Below are 14059 nucleotides of genomic sequence, written 5' to 3' on the forward strand. Positions count from 1 at the left end.
AAGATAAGATACTTTATTGATCCCGTGAGGGAAATTGCTGTGCAACAGCTGCTCAGCACAGCCCACACAGCACAGCGTAACGAAATAATACAACAAAAGGTAACGATCGAGAGGGGATCACTGACCCAAGGGTCTCAAACCGCTGCTTTTTTGTGAGAAGAATGGGAACCGGGTTCAACAACCGTGGCTGGACAGCTTGTTTCCCACCCACGCCACTCTTTGCGTAAAGCGGTGCCTTCTGCTCCCGGAGTGCAGGGGCAGCTGGCCCAGTAAAGGGCAGCCCCCCAGTTCAGATTTGTCGCGTGTGACCCCGATTCTTAGAGGCACAGGTGGGTGAACGATTTCACTCATCCTTCATCTCCCACACCAGGGCGACCCCTTGTGACTGCCTGGGGAACCCCATTCCGCCTGGCGATTAATCTGCGATTAATCCCGGGTTTATTTATATGTATAATATGTAATTACAGGTCTGTAAATTGTAAAAAAAAAGTATATATTTCTGTGTATGCCTGTCTGTCTCGTTCGAACTATCACAGTTTGTCTTATAGATGAACCTTCCAGACCCATCTAATGACCAGTACTTTATGAGTTCTTCATATTGAACTGTAAAGAGAGTCTGTCCTCTTGCTCCCTGATTATGGATTCTATTTGCTGAAATTATATATGTATGTTTCTATTGGGAACAGTGTTATTTCTGCGATATTGTACTGAAATAAAGAGGTCTATTTAACTAGCTACATTCCCGGTCGTTCTCGATCTTGACGTCTAGGGAAGAAAATACATTTGTACGAATTCTCTGGTCATTTCATCTTCGTCTGTGGTTCCATAGTGTAGCGGTTATCACGTCTGCTTTACACGCAGAAGGTCCTGGGTTCGAGCCCCAGTGGAACCAAGTTCTTTTTCTCGTCGTCATGTCATCCGGTCCAATACGGTATCAGATGACAAAATGCAAATCCCTATTTAACTTTTACATGCTGTTATGAACCAGGGAGATTTATCTGCTGTGTAAGATTTGGAATATCTGTATTAAAGTCAAGGGGCCTGTGTACATATTTGCAACGCGCAGTTAAACCGTGTTGTGAAACCGTGCGTCTTTGGCTCTGCATAATGAACTGAAACACAGAGCCCCTGACGCACACCCATACTCGTCACAGAAACCGCTTCCTTACTCGGGGTAGCGTGGCCGAGCGGTATAAGCCTTCTGGTCCCTCCTGAGGCGCGAGTTCGAATCCCACCTCTGCCAGAATTCCTGAGAAAGACGACAGTTCAGAAGAAATGAGAAGACAGGTCGGGGGTAAAGATCACTGTACAAGACCGCATTCTTGCGTGATTAATGACAAAAGTTTAGCTCACTCGCTTTTAAAAAGTCTTCAATGCGTTTTTAAATCAAAATACATTCTTTTCACATCACTCATTAAACGGGTTAGGAGAGTGGGGCCGTGTGCGACTGTATTGCAGGTTCTCGACGGTATAATTACATCAGCGAATATCTGTGACACGGCAGCTCCGACTCTTTGTAAATCTGTCAATGAAGCAAAGACGTCTTTTTACAGGCTTGCTGTTGGGAAGAGAAATAACAAAAAAAATAATACGACACATAACAAAACAGCCGTCCCTGGGTGGGCTCGAACCACCAACCTTTCGGTTAACAGCCGAACGCGCTAACCGATTGCGCCACAGAGACCACCGACGAGTCCCTCAGGCCAGTTTGCAGTCGGGACATAATGCAGTGGACAACAAGTGGACAACTAGTGAAGCTGTCAAAAGTACGCAGGTATATATACAGGAACTGTGTACAGACGTAGATGCGAGACGTCCACTGTATCACCTCAGGCTCGTTCACTATTGGCCCGACTCCCTTCCTCGCAGAAATCTCTTCACCATGGCAACCGGTGGCTACACACATACACACGCGCAGAACCCTGTCGTAACGACTACGGCAACTGCCGAAAACCGGGAACACCAACACCAACCGCGACAGCAGGTGCAGCCCTTGTACGGCAAACCTTCTCATAATAGAAAAAAAAGTTGCCTCGTCCGAAAAAAAAAAGAAGCTCTGGCGTATCAGGGTCTGCTTGAAATGCCTCTGTCTGGTGTGAATGGGTGTTAAACCCCAGACCCTCTTCAAAGGCTGAAAGCCATGTAGTTTACACGCAGAAGATCCTGGGTTCGAACCAAGCGTGTCTGATCTTAACACAGTTAAACACACTTGACAGAAGCAATTCAACAAGATCCTGGTACGTCAGTGCTTCTCGCAAAACTTCAGACCAAGGAAATGGCACATTACTGTCACACCACACGCACTCCAACACCACTACATGCATGACAACTAAATGCAAGCCGAAATTGTAGTTAAAACTGTACTAGTTGTACTATTTATTAATCACCATATTATTTTTGCACTGTTTACCGTATTAGTTTTGCACTGTCTTTGCCCTGTTTGTATATTTTCTCTGCGTATTTACACAGTTTAGAAACAACAACAGTACACCTGCGTTACCTCGTGGCGCAACGGTAGCGCGCCTCACTCCAGATCAGAGGGTTGCGTATTCAACATCACGTCTGCTGTTGCCGAACCGGGAGCCCTCGCCACGAAGTCCACTTCCCCAAGCCTGCTGAATATGTTAACCCAAATATGTCTCACAATAGTGCAAAGGCGAGGTGTTGCCACTTTTAACTTAGATTTCTTTAAATTAACGTGTTATGTTACTCCTACTTTCATTTCTGTACCATGAAATGCAAATCTTTGATTAAACAAGGTATTCTGACGTTTTAGTGTTTAAAACGACTCTGGTGGGACTCAAACCCACAACCTTTGAATGACTTCACAAAGCCACCATCTAGAAGTCCAACGCGCTATCCATTGCGCCACAGAGCCTACGGTAGCGTAGGAGGTGACCTACAGAACAGGACAAAGAAACGGCTCAAAACCAAGTAGCGGAGGATCATCTCCTGTCGGCAGTTTGGATGTTATCAAGAAGACAATAACGTGTTGAATTCCACCATTGTTCCTGGCCATGACGTGTAAAATGACATAATCAATGGAGATTCACCACTACAGCAGCTCCAGTGGTGCAATCGGTCAGCGCATGGTATTTATATAGCAGTGCTCAGCGGAGTCATGCCGAGGTTGTGAGTTTGAGCCTCACCTGGAGCAGCTTGTCTTTTGTTGTCTCACCTGTCCTGTCTGGAGAGCACTGAGCCAGACGATCAAGGGGAGAAAGGCCCAGCTGGAGCTGTGCTACACCTCCCTGCTCCCTGCTCTCTGGGCGAGATCCGGGCAGGAAGAACGATCCGTGGTCTGGGAGGAAGAGACTCTCTTCGGAAGAGTAGGGCTCCTCACGGGAGAGAATGAAGAAAACTCTTCGGCTGCAGAGATGCTGATTGTTCTCTTTGGGGAATTAATGCAAGCTGCCTGTGACCTCATGGTGCAACGGTAGCGTGTCTGACTCCAGCTCAGGAGGTTGCGTGTTCAAATCACGTTGGGGTCAATCAGCACTTGCTTTTTCAAGCTCTGCTGTTGCCGAACTGGGGGCCCTCACCACGAAGTCCAATTCCCCAAGCCTGCTGACCTTATATGTCCCTCCCTTCTCGTCAAAACCCATATTTTCACAGGGTACCTTTCAGAAATCACAGTATAGAAAGAGAAGAACATCCCGCTGATCTCGGCTGCTGTTGTTTCCTTCATTGGAAAGTGAAGCCAACAGGTGAAAGTGTTCTGAGTGTGTTGTTTTCATGGAGCCGAGAGCCGGTCCATTATATCAGAGTGTCTGTGGTGCAATCGGTCAGCGCGTTTGCTTGTTAACTGAAAGGATGGTGGTTCAAGACTACCCAGAGACCCTGAGAGCCTCTTATTGCACTGTCTCTTACCTCATCCAGATGATCCAGATGGAATGTCCAGACGGCAAGACGCTTAAACCAGCAAATTACCACACACAAAGCACTGAACACGTTAACCCAATAAATGTCTCACAATAGTACAAAACTTTGAGGTGTTGCCACTTTTAACTTGCTGAGTTTTCTTTGAAAGAACGTGTTATGTTCCACCTACTGTCATTTCTGTACTGGGACAGACTATATGAACTGCAAATCTTTGAACAAACAAAGTATTCTGAGGTTTTAGTGTTTATAACAACCCTGGTGGTACTTGAACCCACAACCTTTGAATGCCTTCACAAAGCCACCGTCTAGAAGTCCAACACGCTATCCTTTGCACCACAGAGCCTGCTGGAGGCTCAGTCTCTATTGTGTAGTGTCAGTGTGACAGTGCTGTTCCAGTCTCTCTTGTATAGTGTCAGTGTGACAGTGCTGTTCCTGTCTCTCTTGTATAGTGTCAGTGTGAGAGAGTTGTTCCAGTCTCTGAGATATGTTTTATGACTATATTAGAGCAGTGGCAGTTTAAAACTTTCATAGTCTCTAGAGTACATCGCTAGTCTGATGCCTGTGTCTGCTACTCCACCTCTAGGTGACACTGGGCCAATTTCCAGAGGAGCAGTTCAGGGAGTCACAGCAATACAGTTCAACTCCAAACGCTGGTGTCAACTTATCAAAGATCACAACTGAAAGATCCGATGGTCGTGATCTTTCTGTATTTGCGTCATACTCCGAGAAGGACGGCGCTATATTTAAATGTAAACAGTGGCGCAATCGGTCAGCCCGTGGTACTTATGCAGCAGTGCTCAGCGGAGTCATACCGAGGTTAAGAGACAATGAAAAAACTCTTCAGCCGCAGAGACGCTGATTGTTCTCTTTGGGGAAATAATGTGCTTGGTTCGTGACCTCGTGGCGCAACGGTAGCGCGTCTGACTCCAGATCAGAAGGTTGCGTGTTCAAATCACGTCGAGGTCAGCCGATGCTTTTTTTAAGAGCTGATCTGCCGAGGCTGTTAGTTCTATTTTGAAAATCGAGGAGAATCTCTGGAATTGCACCGAGCGGTGTTTATTTGTTTTGAACTTTTGGAAGAAGCTCTGGCTTATCAGGGTCTTCTTGAAATGCCTCTGTCTGGTGTGAATGGGTCTTAAACCCCAGACCCTCTTCAAAGGCTGAAAACCGTGTAGTTTACACGCAGAAGATCCTGGGTTCGAACCAAGCGTGCCCGATCTTAACACAACCGAACATAGCAAAAGCCCCGGGACACCGCGCTGTGGAAACAGCAGTAGGAGAGTTAAGAACAGGAGTCAGCGAGCGCAGTCAACACACTCAGAAAGAAATATCAGCATTGTCCTGCACTTTTACAAACACATGTCGATACAAAAGTGCAGAAAAACAAGTGCCCGATTGTCCGGATAAAAATACAACTCTAACACACGAGACAGAGGCATTTCAATAAGATGCTGATACGCCAGTGCTTCTCGCAAAACTTCAGAACAATGAAACGCCACATTAATGCCGCACAGGAAGCATCAAAAGAGACTGCTGATCCCCAGAATAATTCGTTAACAATCCAACGCGCTGACCAATTGCGCCACAGAAACTTCGCCACAGCTACTGTATAGATACAGAGACTTAGTGAACCTTAGCTCCTCTGTGTTTAGCACTGAGAGTTTACTCCACTGCTTTGGTATAACACGTATTCAGTAGGATGAGCATCATCATCTGACTATTGTTATAGCTTTAGGATATATATTTTTTATCAATATTACCTTGAAATGAAACATTCTGCAATTCCTTACTTGTTCGCCACTTTTTGGTCACATCCTAGCCATGCTTAGTCAAAACTCTTAGTAAAATCTTCAGGCAAGAACGTTTAATACTGCCATGTCTATGGAAGCCCGTTTCCGCCAGGGAGTAAAAAAATAACACGCGCTTCACCTATTTGCTTCACTTTCCAATGAAGGAAACAACAGCAGCAGAGATCAGCGGGAAGTTCTCTTTCTATACTGTGATTTCTGAAAGGTACCCTGTGAAAATACGGGTTCTGACGAGAAGGGAGGGACATATAAGGTCAGAAGGCTTGGGGAATTGGACTTTGTGGTGAGAGCTCCCGGTTCGGCAACAGCGGAGCTTGAAAACAACAATACTGACCTCGACGTGATTTGAACACGCAACCTTCTGATCTGGAGTCAGACGCGCTACCGTTGCGCCACGAGGTCACAGACAGAGCTTCTTAATTCCCCAAAGAGAACAATCAGCGTCTCTGCAGCTGAAGAGTTTTCTTCATTCTCTCCCGTGAGGAGTCCTACTCTTCCGAAGAGAGTCTCTTCCTCCCAGATCACGGATCGTTCTTCCTGCCCGGATCTCCCACAGAGAGCAGACACGTGAAATTCACATCGTGACCTCTCCCAGGAGGAGCACAATTAAGCGAGAATCCTCTCTCCATTTCACAATCAGTGAAAAGGAGAGTCCACCGTGGGCTGTGCTGTTCCCGATGAGGTCAGGGAGCAGGTAGGTGTAGCGTAGCTGCAGCTGGGTGTTTCTCTCCTTGATCTTCTGGCTCAGTGCTCTCAGGACAGGACAGGTGAGACAGCAAAAGGTAAACTGCTCCAGGTGAGGCTCAAACTCACACCTTCGGCTTGACTCCGCTGGGCACTGCTGTTTAAGTACCGCGCGCTGACCGATTGCACCACTGGAGCTGCGCTAGTAGTGAGTCTCCATTGATTATGTCATTTTACACGTAATTGTCTTCTTGATAACATCCAAACTGCCGACAGACTTCTGATCAGGAGATGATCCTCCGCTCCTTGGTGTTGAGCCGTTTCTTTGTCCTCTTCAGCAGGTCACCTCTTGAGCTCCAGCAGGCTCTGTGGCGCAATGGATAGCGCGTTGGACTTCTAGACAGTGGCTTTGTGAAGGCATTCAAAGGTTGTGGGTTCGAGTCCCACCAGAGTCATTTTAAACACGAATACCTCGTTTATTCAATGATTTGCATTTCATAGCGTCTGTCCCAGTACAGTACAGTACTGGGACAGACTGTCCCAGGACAGTTGGAGGAACATGACAGCTTAATTCAAAGAAAACTAAGTAAGTTAAAAGTGGCAATACATCAAAGTTTTGTACTATTGTGAGACATATTTGGGTTAACATCTTGAGTGTTTTGTGTGTTTTCAGCTGTGCTGAATCACTCCTGCCCGCAGTATTATTGGGGACTCTGGGTTTGAGAGCCTGTTTCTGGGGGTTCTGTGCATTTCGGAGACCCTTGGGTGAAGTGAAAACGATACACTCGTTTTATGAGACATAAAGTTCTACTTCTCACGGTAGTACGTCTGACTCCCGATCACGAAGCTGTGAGCAAGTCAGGTCGAGGTCAGTAGATACTTCTTAAGGTGCTGATCTGTGGAGGCTGTTAGTTCTTTTCTGAAAATTAAAGAGAATCGCTGGAATTGCATTGAGTGGTAGTAGTTCAGGTGGGTAGCTGTGTCAGCATGCGTAGGCTGCAAAGGAACAAGTAATAGGTTTATTCCATGCTGAAGAAAGAGAACACAACGTTTCGGCTTTGGAGTACAACTACTCTCATTTCTGTACTGGGACGGACGACATGAGATGCAAATCTTTGAATAAACAAGGTATTCTGAGGATTTAGTGTTAAAAATGACTCTGGTGGGACTCGAACCCACAACCTTTAAATGCCTTCATGAAGCCACTGTCTAGAAGTCCAATGCGCTATCCATTGCGCCACAGAGCCTGCTGGAGCTGTGAAGGTGACCTGTGACCTTTTAAATATTATCTTTTAACTATTCAAAAAACTACATCCAGCGCTCCTGTCGGTAAAAGAATGAAAAAAAATCGGATCCGTTCAGTTCCAGGATCGGGGATTGTTCTCTTTCGCGCAGTGTGGTGGCGCAACAGTAGTGCGTCTGACTCCAGCTCAGAAGGTTGCGTGTTTCAATCACGTTGAGGTCAGCGCTCGCATTTTCAAGCTCTGCTGTTGCCGAACCGGGGTCACAATGGTCATGTTTTGCTGCTGCAGAACCCGAAACCCTCACCATACAGTCCAGTTCCACAACCCTGCTGTGTCTGTGCCTTATATATCTATCCCTTCTGGTCAGAACTTGTCTGTTTGCCAAGTATCATTCGTATATCTCCGCATACAAGGACAAACAAAATCCCTCAGATCTCGCCTGCTGTTGGTTCTTTGAAAATTCAAAAGCATCGCTGGAATTTCACCGAGTGGATCAATTTCACAGAGGCCGAGAGCTAGTGGACTATATCAGAGCATCTCTGTCACCATCAGTTAGCATGATCGGGACGCTGAGAGTTTCTTATTGAACACACCCTCCTCCCTTCGTGTCCCGGGACTTTTCCTAAGATCAGATACATTTGGTTCGAACCCAGGGTCTTCTGCGTGTCTTCTACGATTCTCTTCAATTTTCAAAGAACTAACAGCCTCCGCAGATCAGCACCAAGAAAACCTTAAAAATAACCAACTGACTTTGACGTGATTTGAATACACAACCTTCTGATCTGGAGTCAGACACGCCACCATTGTGCCACAGGGAGGTGTCGTTCAATCCCGAAAGAGAACAATTGGTGTCTCTGCAGCTGAAGAGTTTTCTTCATTCTCTCCCGTGAGGAGTCCTACTCTTCTGAAGAGAGTCTCTTCCTCCCAGATCACGGATCGTTCTTCCTGCCCGGATCTCCCACAGAGAGCAGACACGTGAAATTCACATCGTGACCTCTCCCAGGAGGAGCACAATTAAGCGAGAATCCTCTCTCCATTTCCCAATCAGTGAAAAGGAGAGTCCACTGTGGGCTGTGCTGTTCTCGATGAGCTCAGGGAGCAGGGAGGTGTAGCGCAGCTCCAGCTGGGTGTTTCTCTCCTTGATCGTCTGGCTCAGTGCTCTCCAGACAGGACAGGTGAGAAAACAAAAGGTAAACTGCTCCAGGTGAAGCTCAAACTCACAACCTCAGCATGACTCCACTGAGCACTGCTGTATAAGTACCGCACGCTGACCAAGTGCACCACTGGAGCTGCTGGAGCAGTGGCTCTCCATTGATTATGTCATTTTACACGTCATGGCCAGGAACAAGGGTGGAATTCTTCTCGATAACATCCAAACTGCCGACAGACGTTCGATCAGGAGATGATCCTCCGCTCCTCGGTGTTGAGCTGTTTCTTTGTCCTGTTCAGCAGGTCACCTATTGAGCTCCAGCAGGCTCTGTGGCGCAATGGATAGCACGTTGGACTTCTAGAGAGTGGCTTTGTGAAAGCATTCAAAGGTTGTGGGTTTGAGTCCCACCAGAGTCACTTTAAACACTAAAACCTCAGAATAGCTTGTTTATTCAAAGATTTGCAGTTCATATTGTCGTCGTGGGTTCAAGCCACCGTACCTCTCAGAAATCACAGTATAGAAAGAGAAGAACATCCCCCTGATCTCGGCTGCTGTTTTTTCCTTCATTGGAAAGTGAAGCAAACAGGTGAAAATGTTCTGAGTGTGTTGTTTTCATGGAGCCGAGAGCCGGTCCACTATATCAGAATCTCTGTGGTGCAATCGGTCAGCGCGTTTGCTTGTTAACTGAAAGGATGGTGGTTCAAGACTACCCAGAGACCCTGAGAGCCTCTTATTGCACTGTCTCTTACCTCATCCAGATGATCCAGATGAAATGTCCAGACGGCAAGGCGCTTAAACCAGCAAATTACCACACACAAAGCACTGAACACGTTAACCCAATAAATGTCTCACAATAGTACAAAACTTTGAGGTGTTGCCACTTTTAACTTGCTGAGTTTTCTTTGAATTAACGTGTTATGTTCCACCTACGGTCATTTCTGTACTGGGACAGACTATATGAACTGCAAATCTTTGAATAAACAAGGTATTCTGAGGTTTTAGTGTTTAAAATGACTCTGGTGGGACTCGAACCCACAACCTTTGAATGCCTTCACAAAGCCACTGTCTAGAAGTCCAACGCGCTATCCATTGCGCCACAGAGCCTGCTGGAGCTGTAGAGGTGACCTGCTGAACAGGACAAAGAAACGGCTCAACACAGAGGCACGGAGGTTCATCTCCTGATCAAAAGTCTGTCGGCAGTTTGGATGTTATCAAGAAGACAATTACATGTTGAATTCCACCCTTGTCCCTGGCCATGACGTGTAAAATGACATAATCAGCCAGCGTGTGTTACTCATACAGCAGTGCTCAGCGGAATCATGCACAGGTTGTGAGTTCAAACCTCACCTGGAACTGCTGGCCTTTTCCTGTATCACCTGTCCTGTCTGTCTGCGCAGTGCTAATGAATCTCAGAAACATTGCCTATTGTATAGTGTCAGTGTGAGACAGTTGTTCTAGTCTCTATTGTATAGTGACAGTGTGATTGTGCTGTTCCAGTCTCTATTGTATAGTGACAGTGTGACAGTGCTGCTAAAGTCTCTATTGTATAGTGTCAGTGTGAGAGAGTTGTTCCAGTCTTTATTGCATAGTGTCAGTGTGACAGTGCTGTTCCAGTCTCTCTTGTATAGTGTCAGTGTGAGAGAGTTGTTCCAATCTCTGTTGTATAGTGTCAGTGTGAGAGAGTTGTTCCAATCTCTGTTGTATAGTGTCAGTGTGACAGTGCTGTTCCAGTCTCTCTTGTATAGTGTCAGTGTGACAGTGCTGTTCCTGTCTCTCTTGTATAGTGTCAGTGTGAGAGAGTTGTTCCAGTCTCTGAGATATGTTTTATGTCTATATTAGAGCAGTGGCAGTTTAACACTTTCATAGTCTCTAGAGTACATCGCTAGTCTGATGCCTGTGTCTGCTACTCCACCTCTAGGTGCCACTGGGCCAGTATCCAGAGGAGCAGTTCAGGGAGTCACAGCAATACAGTTCAACTCCAAACGCTGGTGTCAACTTATCAAAGATCACAACTGAAAGAACCGGTGATCGTGATCTTTCTGTATTTGCGTCATACTCCGAGAAGGACGGCGCTATATTTAAACGTAAACAGTGGCGCAATCGGTCAGCCCGTGGTACTTATGCAGCAGTGCTCAGCGGAGTCATACCGAGGTTAAGAGACAATGAAAAAACTCTTCAGCCGCAGAGACGCTGCTTGTTCTTTTTGGGGAAATAATGTGTTTGGTTCGTGACCTCGTGGCGCAACGGTAGCGCGTCTGACTCCAGATCAGAAGGTTGCGTGTTCAAATCACGTCGAGGTCAGCCGATCCTTTTTTTACGTGCTGATCTACCGAGGCTGTTAGTTCTATTTTGAAAATCAAAGAGAATCTCTGGAATTGCATCGAGCGGTGTTTATTTGTTTTGAACTTTTGGAAGAAGCTCTGGCTTATCAGGGTCTTCTTGAAATGCCTCTGTCTGGTGTGAATGGGTCTTAAACCCCAGACCCTCTTCAAAGGCTGAAAACCGTGTAGCTTACACGCAGAAGATCCTGGGTTCGAACCAAGCGTGCCCGATCTTAACACAACCGAACATAGCAAAAGCCCCGGGACACCGCGCTGTGGAAACAGCAGTAGGAGAGTTAAGAACAGGAGTCAGCGAGCGCAGACAACACACTCAGAAAGAAATATCAGCATTGTCCTGCACTTTTACAAACACATGTCGATACAAAAGTGCAGAAAAACAAGTGCCCGATTGTCCGGATAAAAATACAACTCTAACACACGAGACAGAGGCATTTCAATAAGATGCTGATACGCCACTGCTTCTCGTAAAACTTCAGAACAATAAAAACGCCACATTAATGCCGCACAGGAAGCAGGAAACATCAAAAGAGACTGCTGATCCCCAGAAACAGGCTGTCCAAGAGAGAATCTGCACACTGCCAACGTGCAGATGAGGAACTAAACCCCACTTCTTCATTATTTGTGCGACCCTATTTGCCCCCCTGCGGGCTCTGTGTGTGATCGCGGTACAGGCCGGTAGTGGAGAGATGAAGGGAGGAGGGTGTGGCTCATTAAAAGACTCTCCGCGTCCCTGAGTGGGCTTGAACCACCAACCTTTCTGTTAACAATCGAACGCGCTGACCAATTGCGCCACAGAAACTTCGCCACAGCTGCCGTATAGATACAGAGACTTAGTGAGCCTTAGCTCCTCTGTGTTTAGCACTGAGAGTTTACTCCACTGCTTTGGTATAACACGTATCCAGTAGGATGAGCATCATCATCTGACTATTGTTATAGCTTTAGGATATATATTTTTTATCAATATTACCTTGAAATGAAACATTCTGCAATTCGTTACTTGTTCGCCACTTTTTGGTCTCATCCTAGCCATGCTTAGTCAAAACTCTTAGTAAAATCTTCAGGCAAGAACGTTTAATACTGCCATGTCTATGGAAGCCCGTTTCCGCCAGGGAGTAAAAAAATAACACGCGCTTCACCTATTTGCTTCACTTTCCAATGAAGGAAACAACAGCAGCAGAGATCAGCGGGATGTTCTCTTTCTATACTGTGATTTCTGAAAGGTACCCTGTGAAAATACGGGTTCTGACGAGAAGGGAGGGACATATAAGGTCAGAAGGCTTGGGGAATTGGACTTTGTGGTGAGAGCTCCCGGTTCGGCAACAGCGGAGCTTGAAAACGACGGTACTGACCGCGACGTGATTTGAACACGCAACCTTCTGATCTGGAGTCAGACGCGCTACCGTTGCGCCACGCGGTCACAGACAGGGCTTCTTAATTCCCCAAAGAGAACAATCAGCGTCTCTGCAGCTGAAGAGTTTTCTTCATTCTCTCCCGTGAGGAGTCCTACTCTTCCGAAGAGAGTCTCTTCCTCCCAGATCACGGATCGTTCTTCCTGCCCGGACCTCCCACAGAGCACAGACACGTGAAATTCACATCGTGACCTCTCCCAGGAGGAGCACAATTAAGCGAGAATCCTCTCTCCATTTCACAATCAGTGAAAAGGAGAGTCCACTGTGGGCTGTGCTGTTCCCGATGAGGTCAGGGAACAGGTAGGTGTAGCGTAGCTGCAGCTGGGTGTTTCTCTCCTTGATCGTCTGGCTCAGTGCTCTCAGGACAGGACAGGTGAGACAGCAATAGGTAAACTACTCCAGGTGAGGCTCCAACTCACACCTTCGGCATGACTCCACTGAGCACTGCTGTATAAGTACCGCACATTGACCGATTGCACCACTGGAGCTGCGCTAGTAGCGATTCTCCATTGATTATGTCATTATGTCACTCACAAGCAAATTACCACACACAAAACACTGAACACGATAACCCAAATATGCCTCACAATAGTGCAAAACAGGTGTTTCCACTTTTAACTTACTTAGTCTCCTTTGAACTAACGTGTTATGTTACTCCTACTGTAATTTCTGTATTGGGACAGGCGATATGAAATGCAAATCTTTGACTAAACAAGGTATTCTGAGGTTTTGGTGTTAAAGATGACTCTGGTGGGACTCGAACCCACAACCTTTGCATGCCCTCACAAAGCCACTGTCTAGAAGTCCAACACGCTATCCATTGCGCCACAGAGCCTGCTGGATGTGATGGGGTGACCTGTGACCTTTTAAATATTACCCTTTTACTATTCAAAAAACAACATCCAGCGCTCCTGTCGGAAAACAATGAAAACAATCAGATCCCATCAGATCCTTCAGATCCAGGATCGGTGATTGTTCTCTTTGTGGAGTGCAGTCTCACGATCTTGTGGCGCAACGGTAGCGCGTCTGACTCTAGGTAAGAAGGTTGCGTGCTCAAATCACCTTGAGGTCAGCCCTTGCATTTTCAAGCTCTGCTGTAACCGAACTGGGAGCCCTCCCCAGAAAGTCCAATTCCCCAAGCCTGCTGACCTTAAATGACCATCCCTTCTCGTCAGAACCCGTATTTTCACAATGTTTATTCACAGGGAAAGCGAAGCAAATAGGTGACATTTTTTGCACAGTTTTGACAATTTTGCACTGGCACCACACTGTTGTTTACACTGTCATTTTTATTGTATTTCCTTCTTTTGTCTTGTCTGCTGTTCTATTTATATACTGCACCTGAGAGACACTTTTCACTATACTATGCACCCGTGTAAGTATAAAGTTGAATTGAAGAAGAACTAACTTCCACTTTATTTATTCCCTGTTCTTTATTTTTGCGAGCCTCTTGCCCCCTGCGGGCTCTGTGTGTGATCGCGGTACAGGGCCGGTAGTGGAGACAAGAAGGGAGGAGGGTGTGGCTCATTAAAAGACTCTC

The 14059-nt window shown here is 46.5% G+C and overlaps 1 long non-coding RNA gene and 14 other non-coding genes across 15 annotated transcripts; 7 read left to right on the forward strand and 8 right to left on the reverse strand.

Moving 5' to 3' along the window:
- The first annotated feature begins 819 nt into the window (after positions 1 to 819).
- Positions 820 to 892, forward strand: trnav-uac (transfer RNA valine (anticodon UAC)). The gene has a single exon. It is a non-coding gene; the product is annotated as a tRNA-Val (tRNA).
- Positions 826 to 1847, reverse strand: LOC138236192 (uncharacterized). Its single transcript, XR_011188548.1, has 3 exons — positions 1639 to 1847; positions 1479 to 1522; positions 826 to 1249 (listed from the first exon to the last, which is right to left on the reverse strand). It is a non-coding gene; the product is annotated as an uncharacterized lncRNA (long non-coding RNA).
- trnan-guu (transfer RNA asparagine (anticodon GUU)) lies at positions 1611 to 1684 on the reverse strand. The gene has a single exon. It is a non-coding gene; the product is annotated as a tRNA-Asn (tRNA).
- A 938-nt stretch (positions 1848 to 2785) lies between the features above and the next one.
- Positions 2786 to 2878, reverse strand: trnar-ucu (transfer RNA arginine (anticodon UCU)). Its single transcript has 2 exons — positions 2842 to 2878; positions 2786 to 2821 (listed from the first exon to the last, which is right to left on the reverse strand). It is a non-coding gene; the product is annotated as a tRNA-Arg (tRNA).
- Positions 2879 to 3063: 185 nt separating this feature from the next.
- Positions 3064 to 3157, forward strand: trnai-uau (transfer RNA isoleucine (anticodon UAU)). Its single transcript has 2 exons — positions 3064 to 3101; positions 3122 to 3157. It is a non-coding gene; the product is annotated as a tRNA-Ile (tRNA).
- A 262-nt stretch (positions 3158 to 3419) lies between these two features.
- On the forward strand, positions 3420 to 3491 carry trnaw-cca (transfer RNA tryptophan (anticodon CCA)). Its single transcript has one exon. It is a non-coding gene; the product is annotated as a tRNA-Trp (tRNA).
- Positions 3492 to 4776: 1285 nt separating this feature from the next.
- trnaw-cca (transfer RNA tryptophan (anticodon CCA)) lies at positions 4777 to 4848 on the forward strand. Its single transcript has one exon. It is a non-coding gene; the product is annotated as a tRNA-Trp (tRNA).
- Positions 4849 to 6020: 1172 nt separating this feature from the next.
- trnaw-cca (transfer RNA tryptophan (anticodon CCA)) lies at positions 6021 to 6092 on the reverse strand. Its single transcript has one exon. It is a non-coding gene; the product is annotated as a tRNA-Trp (tRNA).
- A 644-nt stretch (positions 6093 to 6736) lies between these two features.
- trnar-ucu (transfer RNA arginine (anticodon UCU)) lies at positions 6737 to 6829 on the forward strand. The gene is made up of 2 exons: positions 6737 to 6773; positions 6794 to 6829. It is a non-coding gene; the product is annotated as a tRNA-Arg (tRNA).
- A 699-nt stretch (positions 6830 to 7528) lies between these two features.
- Positions 7529 to 7621, reverse strand: trnar-ucu (transfer RNA arginine (anticodon UCU)). Its single transcript has 2 exons — positions 7585 to 7621; positions 7529 to 7564 (listed from the first exon to the last, which is right to left on the reverse strand). It is a non-coding gene; the product is annotated as a tRNA-Arg (tRNA).
- Positions 7622 to 9091: 1470 nt separating this feature from the next.
- Positions 9092 to 9184, forward strand: trnar-ucu (transfer RNA arginine (anticodon UCU)). Its single transcript has 2 exons — positions 9092 to 9128; positions 9149 to 9184. It is a non-coding gene; the product is annotated as a tRNA-Arg (tRNA).
- Positions 9185 to 9779: 595 nt separating this feature from the next.
- On the reverse strand, positions 9780 to 9872 carry trnar-ucu (transfer RNA arginine (anticodon UCU)). The gene is made up of 2 exons: positions 9836 to 9872; positions 9780 to 9815 (listed from the first exon to the last, which is right to left on the reverse strand). It is a non-coding gene; the product is annotated as a tRNA-Arg (tRNA).
- A 1125-nt stretch (positions 9873 to 10997) lies between these two features.
- Positions 10998 to 11069, forward strand: trnaw-cca (transfer RNA tryptophan (anticodon CCA)). The gene has a single exon. It is a non-coding gene; the product is annotated as a tRNA-Trp (tRNA).
- A 1386-nt stretch (positions 11070 to 12455) lies between these two features.
- trnaw-cca (transfer RNA tryptophan (anticodon CCA)) lies at positions 12456 to 12527 on the reverse strand. Its single transcript has one exon. It is a non-coding gene; the product is annotated as a tRNA-Trp (tRNA).
- Positions 12528 to 13261: 734 nt separating this feature from the next.
- Positions 13262 to 13354, reverse strand: trnar-ucu (transfer RNA arginine (anticodon UCU)). The gene is made up of 2 exons: positions 13318 to 13354; positions 13262 to 13297 (listed from the first exon to the last, which is right to left on the reverse strand). It is a non-coding gene; the product is annotated as a tRNA-Arg (tRNA).
- Between the last annotated feature and the right edge of the window lie 705 nt (positions 13355 to 14059).

Source organism: Lepisosteus oculatus, chromosome 3, assembly GCF_040954835.1.
Source record: "Lepisosteus oculatus isolate fLepOcu1 chromosome 3, fLepOcu1.hap2, whole genome shotgun sequence".
In the NCBI taxonomy this organism is placed as follows: Eukaryota; Metazoa; Chordata; class Actinopteri; order Semionotiformes; family Lepisosteidae; genus Lepisosteus; species Lepisosteus oculatus.